Source organism: Epinephelus moara, chromosome 22 (assembly GCF_006386435.1).
Source record: "Epinephelus moara isolate mb chromosome 22, YSFRI_EMoa_1.0, whole genome shotgun sequence".
Classification (NCBI taxonomy): Eukaryota; Metazoa; Chordata; class Actinopteri; order Perciformes; family Serranidae; genus Epinephelus; species Epinephelus moara.
In genome coordinates, this window is record NC_065527.1 from 32,540,425 (window position 1) to 32,554,275 (window position 13,851).

Sequence of the window (13,851 nt, forward strand, 5' to 3'; positions counted from 1 at the left end):
CTAAGCAAAGTGCGATTGGCTGGAAACATGTCAGAACAGATGCCTTCAGGGCTCACAAAAAAAACTCCGGCATACTGATTACAACCACACATTCATGAAATGGTCAAATTATCGTACATTTGGCCTTTTTTGGGATTATTGATCGTACATCGTACAGAGGGCCAAATTATCGTACAAATACGATAATTATCGTACACCTGGCAACGCTGTTCCTGCCAAATGCCACTGACCGAGACCTCTGCTGACTTCAGCAGGAAAAAAAAACATCAGCACCATCTAGTGAACCAAAAAAGCAACTGATTTTATTATTCTAGTACCAAAATTTTGATTAAGTGTATTTGCAAAAATTAAAGATGTATATAATAAAAGGTCGATACTTGGCGTTGATGTATCGATGCAATATCACCATGCATTGTCGGGTAAGTTTGCTGTCTCTGTCAAGTAGCTGTCTGTTAGTCACTCACTCAACAGCAGGAAACAGCATTTCAGTATAAAAGCTCTGTGCCAGAAATTCACTGTACTTAAAAATTAAATGTTTTTTTTTTTTTTTTTTACAAACTTGACTTTTACATGTTTACAGGTCACTAACAGTCCATTCAAAATGGACCTGTGACCCACCAGTTGGGAACCACTGTTTTATATCACAGTATACCTAGACAGAGGATCATGTTTTGCTTTTCAAACAGGATGTAGTAGAGCAGTGGTTGTGATCAGATTATGGACCTTGTCCACTTTTGTGTCAGGATTGGCTGCAGACTGACTTGGCAGAGATTGCTGCCATCTTGTTTTTTTGCATTGATTAGTGTATTGTAAAATACACTACATGGCACAAAAAATGTCTATGAACGAGGACAACAGGCCTAAGTTAAGAAGAATGAAGTATAAGGTCAAGTAAACCCAAAATGTGACATCCTCATATTAGGACACAGGGTCTCAGGAGGATATACTGTTGGGTAGTTTAAATCTATAATTATACATTATCATTTACTAGTTGATTATATTTTGTATTATTGATCAGAGTCTTTGGAAAAACGTATGAAAAAACAAAAGCAGTGGAGTAAAAAGCACGTTTCCCTCTGAGATGTAGATTAGTATACAAAGTCTATAAACCAGCATAAAATGGAAATACTCCAGAACAAGTACCTCAAATGTATCTACATTTTAATGACAGCAGTTGCAAAGTATTCTGTTTCTATTTAATACTGACTGCAAACAACTACTAATATTTTTAACATCACAATTCGTAATCAGCCAGAGTGCATAAAAGCAGCAAAGGTCTAGGCTGGGCCCCCAATGTCCTCAAATCCTAGAAACACCCCTGGTAGTTGAAACGTAAAGTCTGCTACATAATAATGTACAAATTTAACATATCCACGGTTTGCAGGAATGTACAACGCCGTAAGTGATTTAAAAGCTGTCCGTCTCTGTCTGTCTGTGTGAGGTCAGTAAATTTCCACTGACTGAATGCAGCATCGGTTTATTTTAAACCTTGTTTTGGTTTTATTTTTAGTGTTTGCAGCTTCAACAGGCTGTTTACAGACGACACACAGAACTGCACTGAAATAACAGACATTACTTTGTTTATCACAGTTTCACCACAACACCAAAAAAAATTTAACTCAATCTTAAATTAAATTTTTATACTCCAAAACAAAGACATGACTCTTCTTTTATTGAACAGCCTTCAGATTTACAGTAATTCAAGTTTAAACCTACAAAATAAATTAAAAATAGTATATATGCTCTGACAAGAAGTGCACAGTTTAACTGACATGCATTTCATGAAAGTCAATGTAAAATTATATTTCAATTAAAAGTGCTGAATTTAACATTACAGCTAAAACTGAACAAAAACGACACAAAAAGGGACTAGATAAAGAGTCAGAACTCAGACTGAATATTGATAAGATATCTGTGATTAGAGATCGATGAACGGCTCAGAGATCGGTCTCTCACCGATTAAATCACAGCAGAGCTCTTCCACTCATCCTTTTTATAGCACCGATAACAGAAAGCCTCTCAGTAGCTCATAGTTAAAAGGAGCTCATTTTATTTTAATTCATTTTTAAACTGATTTTAGATAATTTCTATCAAAAATCTGAATTTTTAAATTATATATATATATTTACATATATTCCATCCATCCATTTTCATCCGCTTATCCGAGGCCGGGTCGCGGGGGCAGCAGGCCAAGCAAAGCACCCCAGACATCCCACTCCCCAGCGCTGCTTTCCAGCTCCTCCTGGGGGACCCCAAGGTGTTCCCAGGCCAGACGAGATATATAATCCCTCCAGTGTGTTCTGGGTCTGCCCCGGGGCCTCCTACCAGTGAGACGTGCCCGGGACACCTCCAGCGGGAGGCGCCCAGGAGGCATCCTGATCAGATGACCGAACCACCTCAACTGACCCCTTTCAACGTGAAGGAGTAGAGGCTCTACTCCGAGCTCCCTCCGGATGTCCAAGCTCCTCACCCTATCTCTAAGGCTGAGCCCAGACACCCCACGGAGGAAACTCATTTCAGCAGCTTGTATCCGTGATCTCATTCTTTCGGTCACTACCATAGGTGAGGGTTGGGACGTAGATGGGCCAGTTAATTGAAAGCTTCGCCTTGCGGCTCAGCTCCCTCCTCACCACAACGGACCGGCGCAGCGCCCGCATCACTGCAGAAGCCGCACCGACCTTCTGATCCATCTCACGCTCCATTCTACCTTCATTCTAACTTGTTAACAAGACCCAGAGATACTTGAACTCCCTAGCTTGAGGCAGTAACTCTCCCCCAACCCATCAGAACTATATAACATATAATATTATATGATATATCATATATCATATATATACTACATATTATATATAGCCATCAGAAGATGGGTACACTGTGGTCATAAAGGGATGGACACGGTCAGCAACAATACTCAGGTAGGCTGTGGTGTTTAAACAATGCTCAGTTGGTACTAAGGGGCCCAAAGTGTGCCAAGAAAATATCCCCCACACCATTACACCACCACCAGCCTGAACCGTTGATACAAGGCAGGGTGGATCCATGCTTTCATGCTGTTTTTGCCAAATTCTGACCCTACCATCTGAATGTCGCAGCAGAAATCGAAACTCGTCAGACCAGGCAACGTTTTTCCAATCTTCTATTGTCCAGTTTTGGTGAGCCTGTGTGAAATGTAGCCTCAGTTTCCTGTTCTTAGCGGACAGGAGTGGCACCCAGTGTGGTCTTCTGCTGCTGTAGCCCATCTGTTTCAAGGTTCGACGTGTTGTTGTTTCAGAGATGGTCTTCTGCATACCTTGGTTGCAACGAGTGGTTATTTGAGTTACTGTTGCCTTTCTATCATTTTGAACCAGTCTGGCCATTCTCCTCTGACCTCTGGCATCAACAAGGCATTTTCGCCCAGAGAACTGCCGCTCACTGGATATTTTCTCTTTTTTGGACCATCCTATATAAACCCTAGAGATGGTTGTGTGTGAAAATCCCAGGAAATCAGCAGTTTCTGAAATACTCAGACCAGCCCGTCTGGCACCAAAGTCACTTAAATCACCTTTCTTCCCCATTCTGATGCTCAGTTTGAACATCAGCAGGTCATCTTGATCATGTCGGCATGGCTAAATGCTTTGAGTTGCTGCCATGTGATTGGCAACAGCTTTTAATTAATTTAATTTTTAATGTTTTATTTTATTTTATTTCAAATTATAACTCAGATTTTTACACGTTTGTTGTTTTTAAAGTTTAATGTTTTGTTTCCTTTCTTGTAATATTTTCACAATTTTTACCTTTAATTACAGCTGCAGGTTTTTATATTTTAATCTGAGGACATTTACCTTCAGGGAGTGGTCCTCCACCAGTCACTCAGATATATATTTATATGTCGAAAAATATATTTATTTTTACTCTTCCAGTGGGTCTATAACAGAAACTGGGTCATGGCGTCTCTGCAGACTGAAATAAACCTCAAACACTTCACTGACTCATCGCCTCAGCCTGACACTGATGGATCCACCTGCAACCAAACCTCATTCATATATCTGTGGATTTTAGGTTCGGCTGGTTTCACAGCGAGACAGGCCGATTGATTTTAGGGCGTTGACACAGATTCTTACCGGCTGATGACCGGCCGTTTGATCTGTGACAAATTACAGCGATTTATCATTGAATTGGAGAGATCTTAGATTCAAATTCGTCGCCGCTATCTCTGCGTTTGTGTTATGTCTGTTACTGATTAGATGTTTAAACTGATGGATACATTGTGCCATTGATCAGTCTGTATTAGAGGCGTTGGCCCAGTGTTCTGCTTCATCGCAAGCCGATGATGCAGCCAAGTAAAACCGATTTTACACGATGAATTACTGACGTTTATCTAAGAACTTAACCTTGAATATTCAAATTATAACATTAGGTTTTGGTGAACATCATTTTTAAAGCGTTTACTTAGCAGTAGGTTCATCACCGGCATTAACGGAAAGAAATGTTCTGCTCAAAATTATCTGATGAAAATAAACTTAATTCTTACCTTTTCTTGTTTCCGGTGAGAAAATAAAGGTTTGTGTGGTTCCTCTTCTCCGTTGTGTCGCTTCTTTTGTGTCAGTCGCTTCAGACGGTGCCCCACTGATGCTGCAGGTTAAATCAGCTCTGCGCTTGCGTCAAGCTCACCGGAATATACACTAAGGCTTCCGGTCAAACATTTCAAAATATAAGGGAAGTTTCTCTCTTAAATTGATGAACTCATTAATTTTGGATGTTGATAACGACGCATTATTTATTTATTTATTTATTCACTATCTAACTATTAGATACCGTGCACATAAGCTTTACTGTAAATTCTTCAGAGTTATTACTTTTATCTGTAGTCCCTGAGAGAGTGTCACATGTTCAACATACAAACAAATATTAAATAAAAGTCAAATTAAAGCATTTATTGAAATACAGTTATAAGACAAGCAGGGTGATATTTAAAGACCATTTTGATTCGAAAATATCACACAAGGCATCATTTTTCAACACAGAGGTAATAATACTAATAATTAAAAACTTGACAGCTCAAAGTGTTATTAAAAAAGAAAAAGGCAGAAAATATAAACAACAGCAAACAAACAAAATGCAAACAACATCAACAAAATAAAATTAACAACAACGATACTACTACTACTACTAATAATAATAATAATAAAAGGCAGAATTCCTGCATATTTTAATTCTGAATTACCACTGAAAACTGTAAAATAAATAATAATAATAATAATAATTATTATTATTATTATCATCATTATTATTATTATTGTTATAGGCAGAATTAGAACAATAAATAAAAATTATCATTATTATTTTCAATAATAATAATAATAATAATAATTATACCAATAATAATGGTGATGATGATAATGATAATAGTAATAAAAGTAATCGTCAGAATACATTTCATTAAAAAACAAAACAAAAAAAAACATTAAAATGTGGAAAGAAAGATTAGGCCTAAAATGAACCTTTCTTTGTTTCTCTTTCGAGCTTTTGTGTCAGTTTTACTGAAACTTTTCATATATTTTCAACATCAACATATTTTAAAAATAGTTTAGGCTACTACATAATTCTGAGACGGATGTTTTTTTAATCCAACAAAAAGTTATACCTTTATTTTGAAAGTAATATTAGTTTCCGGTTTGTTCGGTATGTATCTCCACACATGAAAAATATTAACATGTCAGGACCAGACAGAATCGGCACCTGCAGAATTACACCTCTGCTGATTTTCTGCAGATTATATTGTCTACTCATTACCAGCAAAATAAAAGAAACACTAAAAAATTAAAAATTAAATAAAATACATGGCAGAATTCCTGCATATTTTAATTCTGGAGTACCACTGAAAAACAACAAGAACAATGATAATAATAATAATAAATAAAGCCGCAAGCTGCTATTCCGGGGTCCAAGCCAGAATGGACCTCTGAAACCTGAAAGCTGGGTAGGATCAAGGCCTTTGACAGTTCATGACCTCTGCATTATAGGTTACCAGCTGGTTTTATGTCAATCAGACAGCTGTTCATTCATTAACGTACATATCTCTTCCAGACCACGCTGTTATTTGGAAACACTGTCACTCCCTGTTGGTCAACTGCAGAAACATTTTGGGGGCATGCTTTAATGACTTTGTTAAAAAAAAAAACTAATAATAATAATAACGATGCACAGAATTCCTGCATATTTTCATTCTGAATCACCACTGAAAACTGTAAAAAAATAAATTAAATTGCATTAAACTGAATAATAATAATGATAAAGCCGCATGCGGCAATTCCAGATGAATAAATAAATAATAATGCACATAATTCCTGCATATTTTAATTCTGGATCACCACTGAAAAGTGTTTGTGCGCGCGCTGTGTGTGTGTGTGTGTGTGTGTGTGTGTGTGTGTGTGTGTGTGTGTATGATATTTTATATTATCAGATATATGAAGAGTTTTTGAGCTTTCTGGGTGTAACAGATGATAAACCTCCTTCTGGAAACGTCTCCAGATATTGATTTGTCATTAAACATCATGCTGAACTGTGACTTGAGCATAATAAAACATGACGGAGACGGATTTCCATGTCGGAGATGTAATGAGTGTGAGAGGTCAGCAGGAGGAGCTGTTTAACTGGAAACCAACAGGAAACAGAGGAAGAAGGAAAAAGAGAAAAAAAATGAAGTCCTTCAGAGAAAAACTGTGGATGTATTTCCTGGTTGGAGCCACACCTCAGAGACAGACAGACAGAGAGAGAGACTCCGTCTGCAGATCTCAGTGTGACGTGCGGCTGCTCCTCTGCCTCTGAGTCTTCTTCTTCGTCTGCTGGTGAGTCTTTTGTGTTTTATCTGCTGTGGCACTTTAACATGGAAAAGTTCACCTTTAAACCTCCTTCAGTGTTTCATATCAAGCTGGAGGGAATAAGACCTCTCACTCTGTCTCACATTCAAGCTTCTCCACAAACCAACAGACAGTAGGGGATGCAGACATCTTATATGGCTGAGGGAACGAGTAGAATGAGACTAAATGAAGCCATTGTAAGGATTTCAAATAGGCTACTGGACGAGCAGTGTCCACGTAGGTTTGACCAGGTATATATACGAGGTATGTATGAGCACCAGTAATAGTTTTCTGACAGCTGGGATAAACAGAATTAAACGTTGAAATAAATAATACTTTTACTGACCAACACATTCATTTAAAGGACCTCTGGTTTGTCTTTGTGTGTGTATACTGAGAGAAGCCATTATGAGGATTTTTTTAAATAGTGGACGAACAATGTCCACATACTTTACGCCATGCTGTGTGTAAGCTGCCATGATAGCAATACTAAGAATAAGTAAAATTTCAAGTTTAAAAATAGAAATAAACCAAAAGTTATGGAGGTTCTGATTCTGAAATAAAATGTAGAGGGGAAAAAGGACCTTTTTTGAAAAAGAAGCTGTATTTGGTTTGATGAGGGAAAATACTGCAACATTTGTTCTGATGGCTCTAAAGTCTGGAAATCTGGTAGGGGCAGATTTGGGTCGTATAACTAACAGTACAGCTTTGAAAATTTTAGATCACATCAAAAATCACACTTTAATCAATACTCAAAGTCAGGATTTATGAAAAACAAGGGGAAAATGCTATATAGTGTTTATTAAATGTTTTCTATATAAAATAGGCTATATTTTTATACAATGCATATGCGCATATCTTTGATATTCAACTTGTTATGAGTTCATAGATACCAAATACTTGATTGTGCTCCTTACAGTAGATACAGATTTTCCTGAAATACAATGAAAAACAGTTCATAGACCCTTTTAGGGCCGACGTTACAATGACGTCATTTTATTAGCTGGAGGCAAAACCTGACTCTCCACCACTATTCCGGCTCCCAATGACACAACAAGACCACATTTTAAGACTCCCATGTAGCCTACAGCCCTGTGGAGGAGAGGCAGGTTAACCTCCAGATAATGAAATAACATCATTGTGACATCGGCCCTAAAAGGGTCTTTACTTCAATGTTTCCTTGATGTTGGCATAGATATAGCCAAAAGACAGTGCTAGAGGGCGGAGTCAAAATTTTCACACAACAAACCAGGCAACAGTGGAGGAGGTTGTGATATTGTCCCTTTTAGACGGAGGCAGTGTTGTAGACTGTGTTGGTCTGTGCTGCCCCTATTATTATTGATTCGTTCTGTGTCTGCGATTATTTAAATGTCTTTGTCGTCTCCTATGGTCGTATCTTGCTTTTCTGCGCTACACTGCCCCCACAGTCTCTGGTGGTTCTGCTCCAATTTTTCTGTACTTGTTTCCACTTACGTATGTGTACGGAGACGAGGCAACTGCAAGTCCAGTCATTCCTATGGGAATCTGATATCCAATGTGCCTGCGAAACTCCACCTCTCCATTCAGTCCAGAATTTGCCTCGAGTATGTTAAAAAAGAATTGAATGTTTGTGGTGGACTTCGACTGTATTACAGTGTGCTAGCTTAGCTAACAGGCTGCTAACTCGCTAACAGGCTATTTTCTTCAATTCAGTTGCCTGTGTTGATCGTCAGTTGAGTTTGTATAATTAAAAAGAACTTGTTTATCTAGTTTGAACGTCATTATGACTCTTTCACCTGTTCATACATCTTTTTAATTAAATATTAAACAAAATATGCTACGTGCCTGGCAGGTCCTGTTTTTGTTCTGGTAATGTTCCAAGCGCATACTCAAAACTGCTGGATGGCAAAAACCCTGGCAAAATTAGCCTCTCCTACACGGCTACAGCTAGTTTCTATCAAGTTTCTATCCATCCGTAAAGAAATGCACTTCCTTGTGTTGGACACTAGAGGCATCGTTAGTATATTTACGGATCTACGGACACCAGTCACATACATAAGTGAAAACAAGGTGATAAGCTTTCACAAATAAGAACAATATAAATGCAGAGTGCAAACAGATGGCTCTGTCCGTCTCCATATCTAACATTGAGCACAAATGAGCCCTGGTGAGTCGTGGTCTTAAAAACGAGATGGAAGCCAGCTCGGCCAAGTCAGTCTGCAGCTGACCCGGACACAAAAGTGGACAAGGTCCAAAACCTGATTTTATGGTTGAAACTTGTTTATTTATGATTAAGAATGTCTGTAGTGCTGCACGGTGGTTCAGTGGTTAGCATTGTCCCCTCACAGCAAGATGGTCCGTGGTTCAAACCCAGAGTACTCGCATGTTCTACCCATGTCAGCGTGGGTTTTCTCCGGGTACTCCAGTTTCTTCCCACAGTTCAAACATGAAGGTTAATTGGTGACTCTAAATTGACCGTAGGTGTGAATGTGACTGTAAGTGATTGTCTGTCTCTATGTGTCAGCCCTGTGATAGTCTGGTGAACTGTCCGGGGGGTAAACCCCATCTCTCGCCCAATGTCAGCTGGGATAGGCTCTAGTCCCCCATGACCCCTAACAGGATAAGTGGTTACAGAAAATGCATGAATTAATGTTTGTGGTTTGATATGGCAACAATTGTGACCAAATTTAGCAACACTTAGGCCTACAAGCTAAGACCCTGCTACTTTGGAGGTACGCGTTTTTTGTTTGAAGACACTTTACTATTGTCTCGTTTGAGGACATTGAGACTAAATGTTGTCTTGTTTGAGGACATTGAGACTAAATGTTGTCTTATTTGAGGACATTGGGAATAATTGTTGTCTTGTTTGAAGGTAATGAGAGTTATAATTCAGTTTGGTGGAGTGATATAAGATGTGAGATGCCACTATCATTGTTGATGTTCAGTTGTCCTACACTCTTAACTAGTAAATTTATAGGTAAGACAGGAGACAGAAACGTGCCTTACATTATCATGCATCCAATGGTGCAGCAACAATAATTATATTATATTTTGGTGTTTGGGTGCAGATTTGTGTGTGGAGTGTAAAGGTCAGAGGTCAGAGGGATCAGACAAGCACTGCTGAGATCGGGGCCAACGCAGAGAAATGTTTCAGCAAACTTCAGGAGGTAAAAATATCTTTCCGTCGCCCCTTTGCTGCCTGGTTTTTACACTGTCTTTGAAATGTGGTGTTTTCAGTGTGAAGATCCAGATTACAGGTCTGGAGTCAGTTTAGAGGGACGGAGCCGCTGACTGTTCAGATCTGTTCTATGAATGTCTCTAAATCAGATTTATCACTGGGCAGGTTTTCACATGTAAGGACTTTGTATTTGAAAGTTACGTTGCGTTCATGTGCAGTTAACATGTTGTAACTCTGGAAACTCTGAGATCTGAGGGTTTAACCAGAGTGTGAATGGTTGATGTGCTGCCGCCTGGTTGAGGTCCAGCAGCAGATATGTGTCATCAGTCTGAGCTCACCCTTCAAACAAGAACTCGTCTGTCAGTTAAATCCCTGCAGATGTTTTAGGGACTTTCTCACTGACTCAGTGTTTTTGGATGGAGACTGGCCCACGTCTTGGGATTGTACTGTTGCCATGGCAATGTGGACCTGTTGAACCCATGTAAATCTTCTCTGTTGGGGCGTCGGTAGCGTAGTGGATAGTGCCGGTGCCCCACAGGCGATACCTTGCTCCAGCGGCTGCAGGTTCAACTCCGGCTTGCAACCATTTCTGCATGCCCCCCCGCTCTTTCTCTCTCACCCCGTTTCACTCTGTCCTGTACATTAAAGGCAAAAAGCCCTAAAAAAAAAAAATCTTTAAAAAAAAAAAAAAAAATCTTCTCTGTTGTACTTACAAGTCTTTGGTTCGGCCAGCAGGTCCTGGATTAGTGTTCAGAGTTCACAGCAGAGGGTGTCGACTAGACTCTGACCTCAGTGTTTGTTAGTGTGCAATGAAGTGGACTTGACCTTAAGCCTTTATATCAACACACACACACGCACACAGGGGGAAGTATTATCAGCTGCTCCGCTCACACGTTTAACACAAGATAACACAATGATTTAATCTGCTTATATTATTAAAGTTGAATCGCTCCTTGCTGTTTGTTGTGTTGTGAACTTGTGATGTCACTGTGTTGTCAGACACAGACAAGATGACTAGCTGACTGGTTAATGTGACTTAAAGGGACAGTTTAACATGTGTGTGACTGTGTGCAGGTTTGATGACGTTGTGTTTGTTAAGAGACCAAAAACCCAAACCTGCTCTGTAGACATGAAACTGATCTGAACGTTTCAGAGAGAAAGAAAATAAAGTATTTCACAAAATGAAGAAATAAAAATGATCAAATCTAAGATGGTCTTAAAGGGGCAGTTTGTAGGATTTAGTGACGAGTGGTGAGGTTGCAGATTGCGACTAAAGCACGATTTATACTTGTGCGTCAGCTCTATGAGAAGCTTACGCCAAAGCCTACGCATGTGGCCTACACCGATGTGAGGGTTTGTACTTGTGCGGTGGTGTGTCTGTGTCACTGTGCAGTTACACCTTCAAAACACTAGTTGGCGGCGGGGTTTCTATGAAGTGCTGCAAAGTTTAGTTGATTCAAAGCACACATTAAACATAATAGAGACAATTTCAAACACAAGTGCACAATTCAGCTTCACTATAACTCCCAGGATTCACAGACAAAGCACTTGTCTTTTGCTGGACACATTTTCTCCACAAATACAACATGCTAGTGTTATTAGCACAAGCTTATGGCATTTTACATTGTAAAAATTAGCCCCTACTTATATGAAGCCAGGGACAACAGCAACATTTAACAAAGGTGGTGATACAAAATTCGGCTCCATTGCAACTCACAAGGTTCACCAACAAAAAAACTGTCTTGTACTAAACAGGTTTTCATTACAAATACAACATGCTAACGTTATTAGCACGACCCTATGGAATTTTACATTGTATAAATTAGCCTAGCGACTAGTATAGCATTCCTCTACTATGAAGCCAGGATAAATCCTGAAGGATAAATCCCCGAAGGATAAACACAAGAAAAAAAAGAAAAATGAAGCCAACACTGAAATACCACTAAAGGCTGGCTCCAATAGCGAGTAGCGAGTCAATCCCCTTAGACCCCCATGTTAAAATGTCCAACTTTACAGGAGAAATAAACATGTTTACAGCCTGGAACAAAAAATCAGTTTTGGTCTCTATAGCTTAATTTTAATATTTATGACAACTGTACAGGAGCTGAATTTTTATATTACTCACCCGTTTAAATGTTATTAAGGCTTAAAGTTACACATAATTAAGGGCTGGGACACTTTGAGTGACAGGTGGGTGCCATTTGTTGACAAGTTGCTACCATTGCGACAGTGGCGATTAGGTAACATGACCATGGTGTAACTCGAGATTCATGGAGTATAGTCATAGCCGTAGCTGTTGATATTTCAGTGTTTTCAGTTCATGAAATTTAACTGTAACATTTTAAGCCTAGATCAGACCAAAGATTCACGATGAGATTAATTGAAATAGGCAGCTACATGCAATGCACTGTTCTGCAACGTTCTAAAAACCTGCCAGTTCACACCAATGCAACTATCTCAGTGCAACAACTCTCTGTACTTCCACTCTGGTTTGCAGCTTTTCAGGCTTATTTTGTGGCTGAGTATAATTTGTAGCTTCTTAAAATATGAATGAGGATAGTGATATTGAGATGCTGGCTACAGCTGCATTTGTAGTAGCTAGTGATGAAACAAAACCAGCATCAGATGGACTGTATTCATAATCAATACACCACAGTAATATAAATAACCAGTGCCAGTTAAACAGTCAATGAGAATGTGTGTGTGTGGGAGGGGTATAAGTACATACAGTGAGATGCTGCAGCAACCCACCGTCCGACACTGGCACAACGTGGGAACAGAAACAGAGGGCTTGGCTGGGATGGAGCACCTGCCGCAGCAAGCGAACACGCCGTCTGCAGTCATTTTGACTTGACCAGTGGACTTCAGTACAAGCTGATTGTCTGTAGAAACAGGTGATGTGTTTTAAAACCAGCCACTAGCCATTTGACCAGCCGAGGACTTTGTTCTTTTAGAGGGCGAAAAATCTCCGGAGCACTGTCTGTGCGGGTGCCTTCGGTGCCTTCCGCCATGTTTTCACAGGCCAAACATTGCAAACTGCGCATGCGCGTCTGCTTCTGAGGGACTGCTGCTGCTTTTCCAGGCAATGAGCAGTATCACCATGACACGGTTTTAATGATAATTAACATTTGAAATGGTAATTCTAACCGTCAGGAATTTTACTGCGGTTTATCATTTTACCGGTAATCGTTACATCCCTAACTAGAGGCTCACTAGGTTTTAATGAGAAGCGGAGCTAGATATCATCTGCGTATAAATGATATGCAATGTTATATTTGTTTATTATTTGTCCTAATGGTAGCAAATTCAGAGAAAATAACAGAGGCCCAAGAACCAAGCCCTGAGGAACACCACAGGAACATGGAGAGGAATCAGATACAAAGTTACCTATAGAGACGGAGAAACTTGTGTCAGAGAGGTTTGAAGAAAACCAGTCTAATGCCTTGCCTGATATGCCAATGCAGTCATGCAGCCTGTTAATGAGGATTTGACGGTCCATTGTGTCGAATGCAGAACTGAGGTCCAGAAATACTAACACAGAACAATTACCTCTATCAACAGACATTAAAATATCATTTGAAACTCTCAGAAGTACAGTTCCGATCAGGTCAGTTTACAGGTCATTACATCTTTATACTGTAACAGAGTATTTTAACAGTGTGGCATTAGTATTTCTACAGCAGTGAAGGAAACAGAGAGTAGGTCAGACTGATACAGAGGGCCCTATTTAGATGGTCTAAAACGCAAAGCGCCAGGCGTGCAGCGCATGGGCGTGTCCCAGTCACTTGCTAGTTAGACAGCGTGTTTTCAGACTGTGCGCCATGGCGGAGAGTCTAAAAGGGTTGGACTTACTCT

General features: G+C 39.6%; 2 protein-coding genes across 4 annotated transcripts in view; one reads left to right on the forward strand and one right to left on the reverse strand.

Annotated features, from left to right (window-relative positions):
* mllt11 (MLLT11 transcription factor 7 cofactor) overlaps nt 1-4,657 on the reverse strand; it is a 10,520-nt gene extending 5,863 nt beyond the window's left edge. Inside the window, exon 1 of the mRNA XM_050035359.1 lies at nt 4,511-4,657. The gene's annotated coding sequence lies outside the window, so the exon portion shown is untranslated. The remainder of the gene's footprint in view (nt 1-4,510) is intronic.
* Nucleotides 4,658-6,697: 2,040 nt separating this feature from the next.
* The window catches only part of cdc42se1 (CDC42 small effector 1), a 43,198-nt gene continuing 36,044 nt past the window's right edge, over nt 6,698-13,851 (forward strand). Inside the window, exons 1-2 of one of the 3 annotated variants that reach the window (XM_050035357.1) lie at nt 6,723-6,827; nt 9,887-9,985. The gene's annotated coding sequence lies outside the window, so the exon portion shown is untranslated. Of the gene's footprint in view, nt 6,828-9,886; nt 9,986-13,851 lie in introns of all 3 variants that reach the window. The other 2 variants (XM_050035358.1, XM_050035356.1) reach the window with 2 other exon arrangements.